The sequence below is a fragment of the Artibeus jamaicensis genome, unplaced genomic scaffold, assembly GCF_021234435.1.
Source record: "Artibeus jamaicensis isolate MK-2021 breed Jamaican fruit bat unplaced genomic scaffold, CSHL_Jam_final contig_1998, whole genome shotgun sequence".
NCBI lineage: Eukaryota > Metazoa > Chordata > Mammalia > Chiroptera > Phyllostomidae > Artibeus > Artibeus jamaicensis.
The window spans coordinates 7068068-7085159 of record NW_026521407.1 but is presented as its reverse complement, the minus strand read 5'-3'; the positions used below and the strand labels follow the sequence as shown (position 1 = coordinate 7085159).

General features: G+C 50.4%; 1 protein-coding gene and 1 long non-coding RNA gene across 3 annotated transcripts in view; one reads left to right on the top strand and one right to left on the bottom strand.

Moving 5' to 3' along the window:
* Positions 1-17092, bottom strand: part of HLF (HLF transcription factor, PAR bZIP family member) — a 52839-nt gene that overhangs the window by 24196 nt on the left and 11551 nt on the right. The gene's annotated exons all lie outside the window — the stretch shown is intronic.
* On the top strand, positions 6325-15976 carry LOC119037427 (uncharacterized). Its single transcript, XR_005080195.2, has 4 exons — positions 6325-6877; positions 7923-8073; positions 8855-9856; positions 13553-15976. It is a non-coding gene; the product is annotated as an uncharacterized LOC119037427 (long non-coding RNA).

The following is a 17092-nucleotide window of genomic DNA, read 5'->3' as shown; positions in this document are numbered from 1 at the left end:
AATCCAGTTCTTACCACTACCCCGTCGGTGGGGAAAGAGGGCGATGCAGGTACATTTTCGCTCAGTTAGAAGCCAGCCTGAAGCCATGCAGTTCCCCAACATACGCTAGAATAATGTTCTAGACGATTTCTTAGAAATGTGTCGTTTCGGGAAAGTTGAAATTTTCCAGCTTGCGCTGAGGTTAGCCAAGCTACACCCATCTGGCTCCTGCCTGGTGCTGTCGAAGGAGAAATCTGCCCGGGACAAGAGTCTGCCTCTGCATCTCACAGGCGCCAGGCGGGAACAGGAGCCGGATGCGAAGTCATGACCAAGCACTGATGCAGGGCCTGCACTGCATCCTGGCACGCTTCCTCGTCTCGCCCACGAAGCCTGAGCCCTCTGGGACCATGCACGGGAGAGGAAATCCCATCACCCTCTGTCACCCTTTCAGTGGACCAAGGACAGCGGCACCTCTGAAAGCCTTTCCCTCTCTGGTGTGTCCACGAAGCCCTGTCCCAGTCGGCTCAGATTTTCCTAACACGGAACTCCTGACTGGAAGGCAGCTGTGACCTAGTCAGGGGTGGCAGCCGCTGGGTAGGAAGACCAGCTGTAAAGACGAGCCTGGCCAATGGCAGCTGGGAGGGGCCAGACGGCAGCTCCTTGAAATGGAAAGGAAAACCTGCTGTTAGATGAAGATAAATGGTCTTCAGGTTGGTGGGGGGCGTGGGGTAGGAGGTGAAGGCCTCGCCTGGGCTCCCGGTTAGGGCACTGACATTGGCAGTGGCTGGGCAGACAGAGGCACTGGTAAAGGACGGCGAGGTGTGGCCGTGAGGGAAGGGGTCAGAGCCCCAAAGGAAAGGTCAGTGACCAGAACAGCTCCTTAAGGTGGATAATGCTCTGAATGGGATTTCTGGAGAAGGAAAGTCCCCTCTCTCTCTCTCTCTCTCTCTCTCTCTCTCTCTCTCAATCCATTGAGGCTAATGAAGCAAGGGGAAGGAGACGCTTAATCCCCAAACTGGTGAGCTGTGAATCAGCCCGGGGGCCTTTTCTTCCGGAAATAAGATAGAGCAGTACTGGCTTTGAATACCCCAAAACTACCTATTTCTAATGGAATCCGAGGCAACACGCAAAGAAACTGAATAATTCTTTCTTAAAGGCCTAGTAGAAGAAATGGATGGTTATGAAACAATTGCAGAAAAGTATCAGACTGTACCTACTGTTACTTCTCTGGCTCTTAGAGCTTGGTCTTACACTAGTGTAGTGAGTACGGATTCAGGTAATGTTTACGTCTGTCTAAATAAGGATCTCCAGTTTCACAGAAACTCCACAGCAAGTGGGGGCTCCATTTCTCCCAGTCGACCACATTAAGGGAAGTCTTGCTGTTTGGATCTGAGTGGACACGGCCAAGGCATCATGATTTAGAAGCACTGTCTCTTCACAGTACCTCCTTCTCCTAAGGCCACGGGGTCCGGCCTGGCTAGGGACCAGGTCCCCTGGTAGAGTTTTCAACAAGACAGATGCTCAGCACCTCATCCACGACCATTAAGAGCTCTGAAAATAGGGCCCGGGGTCTGTTTTTGTTTTTTGTTTTTGCTTGTTTAATAGAAGAGTAACAAACCTTCCCATGTACTTGGTGGGGGGTTTGAACTAGTACATTTTTTTTTTTTAGAGTCTGTGTACTTTGAACCAGCATCTAAGAATTCCACACCTAGGAATTTAAACTTCAGCTGTGCCATTCAAGTATGTGAAGAATGGCATCCATGGGTGAAAACAAGCTAACAGTACTTGTTAAATAATTGTCCAGCAAATAGGATTTCATGTAGCTGGTAGCTCTAGATGTAGTAATACGAAAGCAGATCCAAGAGATATTATGTAAAAGAGGCAAGTCACACAACATTATGTATAGCACATATCCATATATTTCCACATTCCTACATGCACACTATATATATGATCACTGTAAACTAAAGTCAGAACTGCACATTTTTATAAATGCATATCACTTTTATAAACATATATAATGCTTACAAGCACAAAGAAAATGCCTGGAAGAGTATCCAAGAAACTGTTCATAGTTAATCTGCAAATGGGGACTAGGCAGTTGTGTGGCAAACCTATACAGTTCTGACTTGACTTTAAAATAATCATCTATTACTTTTGTAATTAAGTACTTTGGGGTACTTTTTCAAAAAAGAAGAAGAATACACTAATGATCCTCACGTAAGGCCAAGGCTGAGAACCAGTGGTGGAAACAGCCCCCCTGGATGTCAGTAGCTGGTACACTGAAGCTTGTAAGGAAGCCCACCCACCACCCACCCAGGAGGGGAGCATTCACATCATGTCATACCCCTAACTTGCCAGAAGGTGGCGCACCAGAGGAAATCGCCCTGCTTTTCTGCCAAAACTTGTCAAAATCAATTTTTCATGAACCCCAGTCCTTTTGCTACTCTACGGACTATTTTATTTATGCCCAAAGCATTCTTTTCCGCTGCTTCTGCAAGGAAATGGAAGTCTCCATACATTTATACCACATGCATTTTTTCATAGAAACCCATGGGTCATCCGAAATCTTCCAGTACAACGCTGGGTACATGTTTCCCTGAAAGGGGTCGGCGGTGCTTGCCCAGACCTCCCCCTCCTCCTCTGCACCGTTTTCCCTGTTGTCTCTCCTCTGGCTTGCTCATCCCCTTATCTTATTCCACAGTCAGTTTCACAAAAGGCAGGTGGCCACCAGCCATGTGGGACATTTGTCCTTTTGAATCTGTCCGCACTTTTGGCCCAGCAAGCAGTGTGAGGCCCAGGGCGGCCCAGGGCAAGTGCCAGGAGTCTTCCCGCCCTCCCACTAACGCTGCTTTTCTGGAAGTGGGTGTGTTGCCACAGCAACTGTCAAATCACATCAATGATGCTGCCTGTTACCTCCCAGCATCTTCTTTAAACACTTTAAACACGCCACCTTTTGCACACGTGACTCAGCTGGCCCGGCAGTGCAGAGCCCAGGCTCCGCGGTGCAGTGGGGTCTCCCTTACCCGGGTGGGAGGAAGGGGGTCACCTTGTGGATTAACCACCACACACATCCTTTGTATCCTCTTTTTTTCCTAATTTTTAAATTCCAGTCCCATGTCCCTTAACTCAACAATTAGAATAATTTTCTGTGCATATTTAATGAAAAATAGCTCTTAATGCCAGCTGAGAGAAACCTCAATGGGTCAGTTAAATATATCCTTCCTACTGATACAACTTTTGCTCATTCTTCAAGACACAGTTCACAGATCACCTCTCGTCTTCCCTCTTCACCTCATTCAGAGCAGACTGTTCTTGCCCTCCAGGTTCTTCTACCTTGTACATCCCCTGTAACACTCTTATTCATCTGTCTCTTTGAAGTTCGTAACCTTCTGAAGTTGATGAATCACTGAATTCCCAACACCTACTAGTCTGGCGCCTGGTTAACAGCTGGCCCTCAGTAAATGTCTGATAAGAAAACAGAAAAATGCAGTTTAAAATAAATGTCTGTTTGCTTATGGTTCTCCATTCATTTTTATTGCGATCATATGACCAGGACAATGATGTGATGAGACAGTATCCAACTTAAAAGTAAGAATATCCAAATGATACATGGAGAAGTCCTGTAGGTTTGTTCCTGAGATTCTTCTACTGCGCTCTTCGCAGTCCTCATTTGGTAGATCTGAGAAGTGCACCGAAAGGGAGGCTTCTCCATCTGGGAGAAGCAGTGAGGCCTGAAGAAGGAAGCCGTCGCATCCCTGAGTCCTCACCAGGCAGCCTGGCATCTGGGCCGCACTTGGGGAGATGAAGACGGGGAGAAACAGCCACTTCCTCGCCTTCCGAACTGCTGCTGCCTCACTCCCACGACTTGCCTCAGTCCGCAGAAAGGGGAAGAGAACTAATATTTACCAGGGGCCACTGCCTGCCCTGGGCTGAGGCTTTGCATGTGCAGTTCCAAGGAAGGTGTGTTTTGAATCTGCAAGTCTCTGAAACGCGCGTGGAGGGGAGTGCAGAGTGAGCGCCTCGGCTCCCTCCATTCCGCCACCGGATGGCAAAGCACAGGCCTGGTGCCCAGCCGATCCACGTAATCACAGGCGCTTCTTTACAGGTGTCTCTGGGTGGTTGACGAGGGACACCCAGGTGTGAAAGACGGAGCTCCTCTTGAGTGTTAATGCCTCCCTATTGCTCTGGGACAGATCAGCAAAGGGCGGGCACCGGGAGAATGAATTCTGTTCTTTTTGCCTTACATGGACTGTGCTCGTGGTGTTAGCACGGTGGCCCTAAATGTTCCCAAGACTCCACCAGACTGTCCCCAAATCTTCCCAGACCACTGTGTTTATCATCGCAGTATTTCACTGTTAAGACCATATCCAAAGGTGCTGTGGAACTGAGTCATACGGAATCACAGAATTCACTTTATAATTACATCCTTCATGATGTAAAAGCAAAGCCTGAGTTCTGAGAGCCATTGCCTCCTTACCCTTGAAAACCAGACTCCCCGAGAGCTGGCCGAGGAGACCCGAGGGCCTTCGGACACACACTTGCACTCCAAGCAGCCCAACTTTAGTCGCTCCTTCTGTCCTCACCCCCCCACAGCGGGGCTCCCAGCACACGTCTGTCACCCCATTGCACCGTCGACTCGGGCGTTCGCCACCCTCCCAAGGCAACGTGCCTTCTCTCGGCTCCACCCACGGATTCTGGCGCCAGGCTGTGCGGCTGCGTGTCCCAGCCCCGCTGCCTCCTCACTGCGCCCCCTTCTGCATTTTACCCAGTTCTCTGGCCTCATCTGTGAAAGGCCAAGGACAGCAGCACCTGCCTGGTGCCAGGAACAGAGGTGCCCAGACGCTGTTTCGGGTTTAGTGGGAGAGCACCTGGGAACGACCTGGCCCAGGCTGTTGTAAACGGGAAGGGCGAGTCAGCTGCTCTCCCTCCGGCTGTTCCTTCACTGCCCGTGGCATTCGATGGCGGCTTTGTATTGAGGGAAAGGTTGGTGCGTGCTGCTGGGCACCCAAAGCTCGGGATTTCTCACCAGTTGGGAGAGAAAGCGCAGAGTGGCCATCGGCCATTGCCCTGTCCAACTGCCACTTGGGATGGTCACCCCACTGGTGCCCCGTTACCCCACAGTCCTTGGGGGAGTCAGAATCACAGCACACGGCTGAGGTCTATCAGTGCACCAGGCCCTTCTTCTAAGGCCGGCTTTGTGCGTTTGTTTTTCTTCGGCACCGAGTTACGGCCATTCTGGTGCGGCTTGTCCTCGGGTGAAGGAGCATTCCTTTCACGTTCCGAGGGAAACATCAGGAAATCTGTTTGTTTCCCACAGAGCCAGTGGCCAGTCCTCCCTCCGACCAAGTACAAGCAAGGAGAACGCAGCATCCTAGTGCACGAGGCTGCCTGGTGCAACTATGCTCAAAACCGGGGCGCTTATCAATGCAAGAGGTGCAAAGTGCTAGGAGGGACTAGGACCTCAGAAAGCAGACTTGGAACCACTACCGTTCAGCCTCATGAGTGAATGAGCACAGTCCTCTTTTGAAAAAGTTCCCCAACACCTCGATTGGCCTATAATGTTTAAATTCATAAATAAATAAGTTTATATACAAATACCCATGGTAAATATTCAAATTGCTAATTCTGGTTGGTAGAAAGAAGTGTTATTTTTTTAATTTTTTATATTTTAAATCTTTCTCAAAATAAGCTTTCAAATGCTTCAGTCGCTTGAATAATGTTCTGCATGCTTCTATGCAGAGACCTTCGTATTTTCCCCAACAGACTACTCAGGATGAGACACGCAGGGAAGTGAGTGGCCGCATGTGTGGGAAGGTCCAAAACCTCCAGGTGTCGCCAGAGGGTTCACAGAATCTTCTCTGGTGAGGGCAGGCGGCCTGTGGGGGTGCTCAGAATGAACTCTGCCCAGGGAGCGTGGAGGATATCGCAAATCCCAGCACCCACCGGTTCCAACTCTTCCTGACCTGCTGCTGCGGTGGCAGCCGGCCAGGAGGGCAGGGCCCCGCCGGCGGCCGGAGTCTCAGTGGTGGGCTGCGGCTGCTCCCGTGTGGACCGTGGGGGCTCCTGTTCTCTTCAGGGCCCAGTCTGTTTCCGGGACCCCAGCCTCTGGCTGGGGTGGGCAGAGGTGCCATTCCATAAACCAGCGGAAGCCTCCGCTCACAGCAGTCACACCCTGAGATGCCAGCAGAGAGGCGCCCTCCGGCCTCTGTCAACCAGACAACGCAAGTCGGCATTTCTTCACCCGAGTCCCTCTGCGTTCCTCTCTTTGTCCCACCCCACGTGGAACTTCGTGAACTTCGTGACTTAATCAGCCAAAGTCCCACTTAAGAAGGTGTTAGGTGAGTTTTAAGAACTCTTACAGGTGATCTGGGAACATGCAGGCTGGAGCTACCAACTTCCAATTATGTGCCTGCCACCGAGGCGTGGGTAAGTGGGGGAGACATGGCAAGATCCACCTTTATTTGTAAGCATCCTCGTTCTCTTGTCTGAAAACACTCTTCCTCCCTGACTATTAAATAACCAATCAGAAAACAGGAAAATGTTCCCATAGAAGAGCAGCGTGCGGGTGCCTTCGGGAAGCGCCAGTCTGTCACCGGTCAGCAGGGGCGTGTCCACTCTGCGCCTCCTCTGAGACCACCCTGCCCCAGGGGGGGGGCTTGCGTCCTCTCACCACGGCCCTTCGCAAAGGCGCACCAGCTGTAACAAAATTCTGCCAGCACGCCTGAAGATATCACAGTGGGCACAAGAATTCTTTAAATCAATAATAATGATAGGTCTCTGTCATTTCATTCACTCAACAAACCGTTTGCTGCAGCACGGATGGACCTAGAGAGCATTGTGCTAAGTGAAATAAGCCACTCAGAGAACGGCAAGTACCGTGTGACTTCACTTACAGGTGAGATCTAATGAGCAAAGTAAACAGTAGAAACAGACTCTGAGAGAAGAGACTGACAGCTCTCAGAGGGGATGCAGGGGTTACAGGGCCAAGCGGAAAAGGGGAAGGGACTAAGCAAAGATAAAACACACACGCAGCTCATAGACACAGGCACCGGTCGGGTGATCACCAGGAGCAACGAGGGGTGGGGGCAGCAGAGGGTAAAGGGGCATAAGTGGTGATGGGGTTCACATTTGACTTGGGGTGAACACACATGATGATGGTCTATTACAGAACCGAACACCTGAAACCTATATAATTTATTAACCAATATCACTCTCATCGATTCAACTTAAGAAGTTACCTGAGTAGCGACTTTGGTGTAAAGCACATGCTCAGGTGCTGGAGACAAAGCCTGCTCAGTCCCTGCCTGGGAGGGGCTTCCGAGTGAAGGGAGGGGCTTCCGAGTGAAGGGAGGGGCTTCCGAGTGAAGGGAGGGGCTTCCGAGTGAAGCGCAGTGCGTCAACCAATGGGCGCCCACCGTGAGTACAGAAATAGTTGGGAGTTCGGGAGATGCACTTCACAGACCTTCACATGTTTCATGCAAAATGAAAAAAACATCTCTCATGATTAAAGGACTCACACTGGCAGGGGGACCTCCAGATTTTCAAAGTAGGCTACATGCAGTCCATTCTAAGTGACAAGCGTCCTGCCTGTGCAAAACGCACCGTGCATCGCTTCAGTTAATCACAACGTGACGCCACACTGCCTGAACTCCCCCCCACGTGGGGGCAGGGGATATGAGCCTCGAGGTGCTGTCTTGCTGGGTGGCAGATGACAAGCAGCCAGGGCTTACACATTTACCACAGCTAAGACACCAGCAGAAGATGCGCAAGGGCGAAGTGACACCTGACACTGACCGCAGATCGCCCTCAGTCATCTGCCAGGGCTTCTGTCCCTCACCAAAGAGAACATGCCTAAAAAGAACCGATCTCGCTTACAAAGGGGTGGGGGTACAAAGTTCCAAGTACACTTACGAACTTCGACCTTTCCTCAATCCCTTCAGGAGACCTCGGTGAAACAGCAGGGCGACTGTCCTCCCTCCAACAGCCTCATCTAACTCAGCCGGGGTGACGAATGTGACTGCAACAGCAGGACTCTGTGAAGTGGCACACTCTCCACCATGCACTGAGCTTAGGCATCTACCGGCCAGCCATGTGAGGACTTGGCATTATTTTTAAAGCTAATTACTAGCAGGTTTTTGAGACAGGTGGCATGGGTTTCTGTCACCTCCCTTTTGCAGAGTGAGCAAAGGCTTCACCAGGGGACTGGCCCCCGAGGTGCTGGGCAGCCTCTACAATGTGGGGGCTCCCGATTGGTGGCCCGCCTGAAGGAGCGGCAGCCTGGCATATGCAGCGGGCTGGAAAGGTTTCCTTAAATCTCGATGAGTTGCCACGTGGCTGGATAGTACCGGCAGCAAAGGCCACGATCCAAGGCAGTAAACACCGGGATCAGAATAAGGCTTGGCACTCGAGAAATCTCTGTGGGATTTATGGGCTGGTGTGATGGGGAAGGGCGAGCTTGTCCATCACTGGTTACAAGAGGCATCTATTTCATTGAGAAAAGAGAAGTCAGTGCTATTCCAATAAGTCTTTGTTTCCTGACCATTCTGGTCTTTTCTGAGGAGGGTTTAAGCTTCCAAAATCAACTTTATTTCCAAACCCCAGTCAGGCTTCAGACAGCTACCTATACAAGGACCGAGTGTGAGGGAATACTGCGAGAAGTAAATCATACCACCTCCTCTTTTTGAGATTAGATACTTATTCTACTGAAGGTAAAAGGGTCAGCTTGGCCCCTGAGAAAAGTAAGAGGGAGGTGGGAGGAGAGGTGGAGAGGGGAGGGCGCTACAAAATGGCCAAAGCAACAAAAATAGACCGGTGCGGGAAAACTGAATGGAAGATGTCCACATGTTTATTTTAACAGTGTTTGCCATTCCAGGAGCCTTGCTGAAGTTCCTTCCTCTGATGGCTGGCCTTGGACCAACATTTGAAAAGGCTTAGATCTTTGGAAAGAAAGATTTGGACAACAGAGTTGTTTTATCTGGGAGGCTAACCCGTTTACTCAAGAGTTCCAGGACTTTGGTTTTGATGTTAGTACCTTGGCCTAAGTTTCTGGGTCCCAGGCGGTCCTGGACGTGCCTACTGAGTTAGCATGGGAAACTGGAGAGACCTGGCAGGGAGGAGGTGTCTCTGCGGAGGAGGGTGCCACGCGGAGCTGGACCACCTTGTTACCTAGGCACCTTGAAGATGACAGAGATGGGAGAAAGCCATTTTCTAAAGGTCCTGTCTCTCGACACTCATGAGAGGGAAACAACACTTCTCTAACTTACTCCCCAAATAGACACCGCCGTGGATGTTCTGCCAAGGAGTGATGCGAAAGTGTGTTCCACAGTGAAATGTAAGCTTGGCCCGGTGCCCGGCTCTCGGCTGTCTTTTGCACAGAGAGCTGCAGGCTGGCGTAGCGAAGGAGCACATTTCTCCCCACGTGACTGCGAGAGCCAGGCAGCCCAGGCAGATTTCTTTGTGTTAATAAAATGTGATCTCTAGACTGTACACACCAGCAGCCCCGGAAAAACGTGAGCCAGAGCGAAGGACCCGAGGAAACCCGTGGCCCTGGCTGAAAAGGGGCAGCAGCTGCCCGCAGACTCGGCTGTCTGGGGGCCGGGCATTCCAGCCTGCCGCGTGCGGAAGGCAAACACAGTCAGAGATGGAAGGCCATAGCAGCGGCTCAGGTGAAAGCTGCCTGAGACATAAAGGTAATTCGTGGACAGCCATCACACGGGGCCCTTTGCAAATGTGCATCCTCTCTCGGCGGGCCACGGACCAAAGTCCTCCATGCACACTCTCTCGAGACCTGCAGTAAACCTGGGGTCCAAGGCTCCGTGGCCTGGAAACTGAGATCGCTCTCAGCAAGGAAGGAGTTGGACGCCTGGGTTCAATGGTGTGTGTTCTGGTCTGGGATAAGGTGTGGCAAATATGCATATTTCTTTCTACTCCCAAGCCCCACAGGGACCTGGCAAATGCAGCCAACTTCCTATGACCCCATGTAGCCATGGGGATGGACTCCTAGCAACCCAAATAACGTATTTTTCAAACCATAAGACACACCTAGGTTTTAGAGGAGGAAAATAGGAAAAAAATTTTTGAAGCAAAAAATGTGGTAAAATATTTAATACCATAAATAACAATATTTCACCAATGTAAATGTAAACAGAACTCAACAACAGCATTAACAACCATTATTCCTCCCAAATTTGGGGGGTGGGGGGGAGGCAGTGTGTCTTACAGTCCAAAAAATACGGTGTAATCACTGTGGGAAGGCCGTGACCACAGGAGCTTCCTTTGGAGGCAACTCTTAATTTTTTTTTTTAAGTCCTCACTCGAGGACCTGTTCACTGATCCTAGAGAGAGAGGACCGGAGAGGGGAGATAGAGAAGGGGCGGAGGGAGGGAGGAGGGGAGAGATGCAGGAAAGAAACTCGGCCTGGCTGCCTCCCATCTGTGCCCTGACCAGGACTGAACCCACAAACTAGGTATGTACCCTGACTGGGGATCAAACCCGCAACCTTTTGGTGTACGGGACAATGCTCCAACCAACTGAGCCACCGGGCCAGGGCCTGTGTAGGCGACTGTTGCCTCGCTACCACTGTGGCCTTGGCCTCCTCTGACCTCAGGAGGGGTTCGTTGCTCAGTGCCTCAAGCCTGTAAGTCTACATTTGGGGGAGGGGGTGCCCCACAGGCTGAGGAGGAAAGGAGAACAGCTGCCTCATTCTTAGGGCTTCCTTTCAACATATTAGCTCCCTAATTTCTGAGATTTTCGAATTCACTATGCCCTCCAGCCAACCTGATCTTCCCAATGTAGAGATTGCACTGGGGCCAAAAGGTGGCAGGGGCAGAGTTCCAGGACCACAGGGAGCTTCTGAACCTCTTAGGGACTACACTGGGGACTGCAGGGCATTACGGGCCAGTGGGCTCCTCTGGTTGAAGGGGGTAGAAGGTCCCAGAAGACACTGCTTCTTGGCTCCCTGACCATGCGGAGGCAATCAGCCAAAACTAGCTAATGACAGAGCAGGAACCTCCCAGGCCCAGGTGAGCCTTCACCATGGTTAATCTGCAAACCAGTCCATCAGCCTCAGGAAAACTGAAAGCCAATCTTACGCAGAGCTCAAGTGCAGCCATCGGAAACAGTAAGAAACCGCAGTAGCAGGGGAAGTCATGTCCACACCCAGGGAGCTCTTGTGGGGTCTCCACGGACAATGTTTAACCCCAGCCCACTACCCCGCCCTGCCCCACACGCCCCTCAGCCCACTCCCTGTCTCAGAGTGGCCTTTGCTCCAGGGAGCACATGGTAAGTGCTTAATAAGATGCAGTTACTATTATTCCACTTGGTGCAGTTCTCGGATTTAAACTTAGGGGACCGAGAGGCCTCTGGGGCGTTTGGCTGGCTATGGAAAGCAAATGGAGGAGCTGTGAAAAGCACCAAGCTCCTCCTCAAGCATTTTTTACAGAAAGAAAAATCTGAAGAGTTTGAACATCCAGGAAAGCAGATCGACATGAAGCACATTCCAAAGGTGAAGAGAAACAGCCTTCTGACTATTGGCTCCATCAGCGTGGATAACTGAACGTCATGCCCAAACCCCAGGTCACCTGGGAAATTCCCCAGTGCCTTCCTGAAGAAGGGGACAGCATTTCCGTCTTAACTATCAAGGATCGCCGGGTGCGGAGTGCTGCGGACCAGCCTCCTGCTCCTTCTGAGGGCCGGGTTTCCAGGGGACCCACAGCCATGACCGCTGGCCACAGCCAGCTGGGCTCTGTGGTTTGTGGCTGGAGTGCTGAGTCCCCGAGCCTGTGCTCCTGTGGACCCACAGGAATCTGACGGGCACTGTTGGAATTACAGCTTCCCTCAACCTTGCACTTCCTGTCCTGTGGCCAGGGAGCAGAATCAACAGACTGCCCTTCTTCCATTCTCTCTGTTAAGCTAACCAGAATAAGCCCCTCTCAGAGAGCAAAGCAGTACATGCCAGGGGCTTGGAAACACACTTTGCTAGGGCACGGGACACAGCACTGGCTCGAGTCCTTGACCTTGTGCCCAGCGGAGGAACAAGTACTGAAGGGTCTTCCCAACCTTCTCTGTCTGGGCGGCAAACCCTGGGGCCCATGGCGGCCGTCCAAATTAATCACAGAACTCTTTCCGCAGAGCCCAGAACAAGCCTCAGTTTGTCAAGGTGACATCCTGAGCGCCCACGAGTCCATCAGAGTGGCCGTGAGACGGAACCCACTCCCTCTGAACCTGCATCCAGGTGCCCAGAGGGGCGGCCCGGGAGCACAGGCGGCCACCGCCCTTCCAGAAAAGTTGCCACTAAAAGACTGAGCTGTGGGCCTCGAGGTTCTCCTTTTTTATTCTTCTTTAAAAATTATTTCATCTGGCTAACAAGCCATGGCTAAAAAAACAAACACCAAACAATAAAAAACCAAACCCAAGCCTTGGAGCAGTCATTCTGGCCAGATAATTCGCTTTCAGGTTTACTCTGGAATGCTGAGCCCTGCACAGAAGCCGTGGTTCCTGACCAAAATACAAGCAATTTTTAAAGAAATAACTAGATTTAATGCAGTTGCATTTTTTCCCTCAAATATGTCAGCTGCCTTTTGCTTTGCACTTAAGTTTTCAAACCTGTCCTTCATGGGTGGCAGAGCGCCAGCTTCAATCCATGCATGCGCTTGGGAACAGGATCATCACCCCAAGAGGCTTGACGTTTTTGCACTAAAACTTGAGTGTTAATCTTCCAGTTCACAGTAGTCTTAGAACACAGAGTCCGTGAGCTAGAAAGAGCACCCACGTTTTACAGATAAGAAAACTGAGGACTGGGGAGATTCAGTCACCCGCTGAGGGACCCAACCCAACCCTGGCAACCGTCTCTGGAACCCAGAGCTCTTTGGAAACGGCCTACCTTACAACTGCTGCTACGTGTTTTCCCCTCTTGCCAATGGGGGAACCTAAAACCCAGTGGCAATAATAATGCTAATCCAATTTATGCTTCGACTGGGCTTTTATTTGGCCACTTTTTTTGTTTGATATGATGACACACCTGTAAGTTAGAAGAACACAGACTGTTCTCATCTTGCAGAAGATGAAGTAAAACTCAGACAGGCCGGTGATTGGCTTAGGGTTCTACTTCTAATCAATAGCGCAGCTGTGACTACACATGGGATCTCTCAGGGGACCTAGGGGGGCGCCGTGGGTCTAAAACAGCCTCAGCCAGCAACTTAGAAATCTGGGAGTGAGACTCAGAAGACTCAACTACAAGCACATTTTAGGAAAGGATCTTTAAGGGCCAGGTTTCCACTCCACATTAAACCTTCCAGGTGACGGCTCTGAGCAGGCCCAGGTCCAGGTCACTTCACTGGTTGGCCCACTCAGTGCAATTCAACCCTCATGACAGTCCTGCCGTGGTCCAGGCGAGAAAACAGGGGCTCAGCACGTAGGTGACTGGTCCAGGGTCTCGTGGCTTCTCGGGAGACATCGGACTCCAAGTCCAGTTTAGTTTAGTGCCTAAGGGGTCTGACAGTGAGATGGTGATGCTATTAGGGCCGAGTTTCTCTGAACATCTTTAGGAAAGCTTGTTATTTCTGCCTTGCAGATGATTTCATCCTGATCTCCATATGGTTTTTGGCCACTGAGAAACGCCCGAATGTATTTTTAAGCTGCCTGCAATCAGAAGGGAAGAGCTGATGAAGAGAAGAGAAGACACACCTTTGCCATGCAGCCGAGACACTCCAGACTCCTGGGGCAGACGAAGCGCCAGGGGCCAACACCATTTCTAATGTGAGCTGAGTTCGGACAAGCTCTCACATTCAAGTGCTTAGCACCATCCCGGCTTTCAGACATGCTCTGGATTACTATGGTTTCATATGCATTTAGCTGATTTAAACTTAGGAGCCTTGTGCGCACTCTCTTATGAAACTCAGAGATATCTGATAGGATATAAAAATATGCTGAGAGAACTAGAATGAGACATCCCTCTTCAGAGGGGGCGACTTGCCTGGTTTGCCACCAGGGCACCTTGCTGTCCTTAGGACAGGGCTGGTGTACCTTTAAAAGCTTCTCTTGCCTCATCCACACTCACAACACGGAATGCACTATGTCCAGACTGTCGCCAAGAACTGCACAGCTCCGATAATGCGTTTGAAAAACCCTCCCATCAGGTGAATACCGGTGCTTGAATCGGCCACTTGCGGTCATCCCCTTGGAGTAAAAAGTATTTTCACACTTGTCTTCCACCTGGTTTACTTTTGTTTTCTCCATTTCCCCATTTCCATTCCACTTCAACAGAAGGGCCCACTTTTGCTCTCCAGGGCCTCCCTGCCAGGCTGCAGTCTCGTAGGCGGGTGAAGAGGAGAGTGTTTGAGAGACTCACACCAGGGGGAGCAGAAGGCCGGGGAGGCGGCTACCACTGGAGACCCACCGTCCTGCCTGTCCCCACTCGACCGCTCATCAGCAGCAACTAGGGGACCTGCCAGTTCTGCGCTTCATGACCCTAAGTTGTCACCAAAAAGGAAAAAGAAGAAAACTGGAGCCGCAAACCTGATGACATGTTTTGGAAAGTCCTGAGAGTGTGCAAGGAAACATACAGAAGCTCCATCTCACCCTTTACCTCTCACCACCCCGCACTCCGTTCAAGGTCTTCCGGCTGCAGAGTCAGGGGATAGTGGGGGACGGAGACAAAAGACACAGCCCTGGCCTGTGGAGCCCACATTTCTTAAGAAAGGTCCCTATAAAGGCGGGCCATGAACTGGGGCAGGACCACCACCACTGCCGGCGTCTGCCGGTGCAGCACATCTTTCATGGAGGTCAACAGACAGGATGCTCACCACTCCACCTCTTCATTCCCCATTCTGCCCTACAGTGGCTTGAAAGGTGGGGGGCAGTTCCCGGCCATCACTACTACAGCACAAGAAGGGCTCCTACGTAAGCGTCCATAGATGACTACGTGGGTAGAAGAGGAGAAGGAACAGTAATCATGGCATAGAAATAAAAGGGATGAAAGCCACCGCTCCCGTCTGGAGCTCTGCTCTGTGCACTTCCCATTTATGATCTCCCTGGCTCCTCCAGGAGTGCCGGGGGGCAGGTGTTACCGGCCCCACACACAGAGGAGAAGGTGGCAGAGCCTCGGAGCCAGTCAATGGCAGGGCCACGGTGGAAGCTGAGGCCAGAGGTCTAACCACCCCCTCATGCTGCCTGCCGACGAACACAAGGGAAGACTACGAGGAGGTTGCTCAAACAGATGGTTGTTTCATTAGTCAAACTGCAGAGGAGGCCAGCATCCTTGGGGACTGGTCTGGGACATGCTCTCTGATGGTAGTTAAACGAGCAAAAATGCTCTTTTGATTCCACCTAATGATACTGAAAATTGAAGTTTAAAAATATAAACATTTAGTGGGGTGGGACAAGTTGGGGTTGGAGACAAAGAGAAACTGCAATGATTCCGTGGACTTACTGACCCGAATTCCTGAAATGTCACGTGACGGAAGTTTTCTCGCTGTTTACTAAATGTACACTGTAATTAAGAACAATTTATATACACACAATTAAGGTCTTTACAGCCGGTTTTGTACACAAATAAGTGTGCCTTCTAAGATTCTGTGTGCATAGTTAATGTGTTTGGCAGTATCTTTCTTTATAAAGAGGACAGAGAAGATAATTTCAGTTTAATGAATTCGGGATCAAGTGATCACAGAATCTGCATCAGTGGAAATATTACCGCCAGGCTGGCTTACGAGTAAAAAGAGAAGCAGAATATTAGTAAACGCAAATTGCTTCGTTACTGAAACTTCCTGTCATTCATCTTCAAACTTCTAAGGAATTCAAGAACTAGATATTACGAACTGGCTTCTTATGTTTGGGTAAATTTCACTTATAATGTGAAAAAGTGTCTTTTTGACATGGATGCGAATATTTTAAAAATTATTCAGGTGTCACTTGCCATTAAAGATACTTTAGATTCTACTGGGGGGAAAAAAAGGCGCCCACCTCCCTGGGGAAAGCGTATTAACATAAAGAAATCAATTGCAATGAAATAAATTCCATGCATTTCTTACAAAGTCAGTTCTACAAAACTATGTTTTCTTATTCTCAGCAGCTCTATCAGGCTTTATTTCTATCTATACATTTTATATAACCTACGGTTTCCTCTATAAATCTTTCGGTGGCCTTTGGTCTTTTAAAAGCAGCATTATTTTGACTGGATCTGAGATCTCCATCCTATTTTCTCTTTCCAGTTTTCTCTGGCAAAAGCCTCCCTCCATCATCCCCCTCAGTGGTACTAAGGCCGCAGCATGATGAGTCCACTCGAAGGTGAATTAAGTTCTCTGTTCCGTCCTTCGGGCAGACGGAGTGGAACTGTTTGCCACTCTCCTCCGAACTCCGCTGGTCTTGGTGTGTTGTTACCTCTGTTCTGGGTAATCTGATTACTGCCTGTGTAGATGATCTTGCTCATCTGGTTTGCAGCACGGGCTCCCATTGGCCAGGGCCTGGAGGCACCCTTCCCCAAAACAAACCTTAGCTTTTCCCATTCCATTCAAGAGGCGTTTCTCGTGCATGAATGGACAGCCTTGCTTAACTCTGCCCCTTAAAGTGCAGCAGTGAGACCCTCTGCTCTGCTGTCCGTGCCAGGGCTTCTCAGCAAAGACATCCCAGCACCCTGTCACCCAGGGCTAATTAGAAAAGACAGCCTTGCTCTTTCCCCCTCAAGGAGTCTCTGCCAAAGCACTGGTTTCTGCTCATCCATTTCTGCAACCCCCCTTTCTAAGAGCGCATCTGGTCACAGATGATTTAGTGTGGTAGCTCCCCGGAGCATCTTTCAGCAGTGCACGCGCTCGGTTTGTGGGGATCTAGGGAAAGAGGTTTAATTAGCCGTGTGCCATCCCTGATTCTAAGACCCTGAATCCCAACACATCTTCCAAAAATCATTCATGAAAAACCAAAATCCTAGATTGAACTTCTAGAAACAGAACTTTTAAGGGCCTTGTGTGACAGGGGACCTGGGTGGCTTTTCAGGGCAGAAAGTAAGACTGGATCCCCATTTTGAGCCGGATGGGCGGGCAGCCGAGACAATCACAGTGTTTGTAAGAGTCGGAGAGGGAGGGAGACGAGTTGGGAATTCCCACAGCAAGTCATGGAG